Source organism: Sinocyclocheilus anshuiensis, unplaced genomic scaffold (genome assembly GCF_001515605.1).
Source record: "Sinocyclocheilus anshuiensis isolate Anshui unplaced genomic scaffold, SAMN03320099.WGS_v1.1 scaffold1231, whole genome shotgun sequence".
NCBI classification, from domain to species: Eukaryota; Metazoa; Chordata; class Actinopteri; order Cypriniformes; family Cyprinidae; genus Sinocyclocheilus; species Sinocyclocheilus anshuiensis.
The window spans coordinates 2043447-2045503 of record NW_015536698.1 but is presented as its reverse complement, the minus strand read 5'-3'; the positions used below and the strand labels follow the sequence as shown (position 1 = coordinate 2045503).

The window sequence follows — 2057 nt, the reverse complement described above, 5'->3', positions numbered from 1 at the left end:
ATATATATATATATATTTATTTATTTATTTTTATTTTTTTCACATTCACATGTGCTTCGTCACAAAACTGCTCACTTGTTCACTGCTTCACAATTTACTACATTTCAAATGCCTTTATATTACATATATGTTTTATATTACATATAAAAGTTCATTATATGTGGAAATAGCAAGACAATATAGCATATTCTATATATATTCTAATATAAAATATTCTATAAGCAAAAGAACACACTAAATCCATTCTGACCTTTCAGATTGAAACGTTTTTGAAAAATCATATTTTCAAACCTATTTCAAACTATACAAATTGTAAAATATTTGATTTTTTTTTAAGAAATCAGTACTTTTATTTAGTGAGAATACATTGAATTGTTCAAAAGTGACAGTGAAGTCTTTTATGTTGAAAATTTTTATTTCAAGTAAAATTTCTATTCATCAAAACATCCTGAAAAAAAAATCACTGTTTCCACAAAAAATATTAAACAGCACAGCTGTTATCAACATCGATAATAATAAGTCAGCATATTAGAATGATTTCTGAAGGATCATGTGACACTGAAGACTGGAATAATGGCTGCTGAAAATTCAGCTTTGCATTCAGGAATAAATTACATTTTAAAATATATTATAATAAAAAGTTATTTTAAATTGTAATAATATTTCACAATATTGCTGTTTTAAAAAATTAAGTTTCTAAACTTTTGAATGGTAGTGTACAGTATGTGTGGTCTAAACAAAACTGTTAAGTTGCTGTGTGTTTTTATCTTAAGTTGGAAGGTCCTTCTGCTCTTCAGAGTGGCTTTTTAGCCTTTTTTGTGTACACATTATTGTTTAGCTTTTAGTTTTTACAAGACTCAACTTTGATCTGAAAACTCAAGTGCATATTCTAGTCCAAATTCCATTACGGGGTGTTTGCTTCTTTTTAGGACCTATTGAACTGAATCTCAGTGTACGTTCCATTCACCACCTTGGGCTTCAAAATGGCCAGAAACAGCCCTGCTATGTGCTTAATTAAAGTTGCTTTAAAAATGCCAACAGAAAGAACAGGCTTATGTCATGCAGTTAGAGAGATATCAAGAATTATCAGCTTATCAAAGATCAGATTTTCCATTTCATGCACCATTACATTTAAGTTGTATATGATCAGGGGTGTTCTGATAATTCGGTACTGAGAGAAATTTAACACGTAAATATATTCTGTGGTTTCTCTAAATTACCAAATGAAAGTGTTTAAAGAATAAAGTGTCTCTGTAATGTTTGTTTCTTCTCTTAGGTACCTGTTCATATGTTTTATAAGTGTACACATCTTAGTGAACCAGTAGAACTCTTCGCACTGGACCTCATGAACAGCACTGCCAATTACACCGACAAAGAAGTCAGAGTGAGTTTTGGGTTCTGGTTCTTAAGGCTTCTCTATCTCTCTCTGTGCTAAAATAATTAATTTTATTAACTAAAATAGTTAAAATATTTTTAGTTTATTGAAATAAAGCTGAAATTAAATAATATATAAATATTAGATGAAAAACAAAAAAAAAATTGAAATGTTGCCTTACTAAAGGTTAAATTACTAAAGTGGTCAAAAGTGAAATAAAAATAAATTAATCTAAGTCAACTTTAACAAATTAAAATGAAAAATGAAAATAAAACCCTAAAAACTATACAAACATATTAAAAAAAATGTCGAAACACTTTAAAATGACTAAACATTTTAAGTAAAATTAACATAAACAGAAAATATAAAAATAAAATCCAATTCTGGTTTTAGCTTATTTTATTAAGATAGTTTTATTTTAAATCCTTGTTATCTTTTTAAGTCACCTTGAGGCTCCCTAGTGGCCCCATGACTTTCTATTAAACTGCCTTTTGATAACACCATATTGAGCAACTATAGACCAATATCAAATCTTCCTTTTATAGGCAAGATTATTGAAAAGGTAAGTTTTTAATCAGCTGAGCAACTACTTAAACTTAAATGGATACCTGGACAATTTTAAATCTGGTTTCCGACCGCATCACAGCACAGAGACAGTGCTCATTAAGATAATAAATAATAT

General features: G+C 28.2%; 1 pseudogene; it reads left to right on the top strand.

The window, feature by feature from the left end:
• Window positions 1–2057, top strand: part of LOC107654961 (putative protein arginine N-methyltransferase 9) — a 9178-nt pseudogene that overhangs the window by 5855 nt on the left and 1266 nt on the right.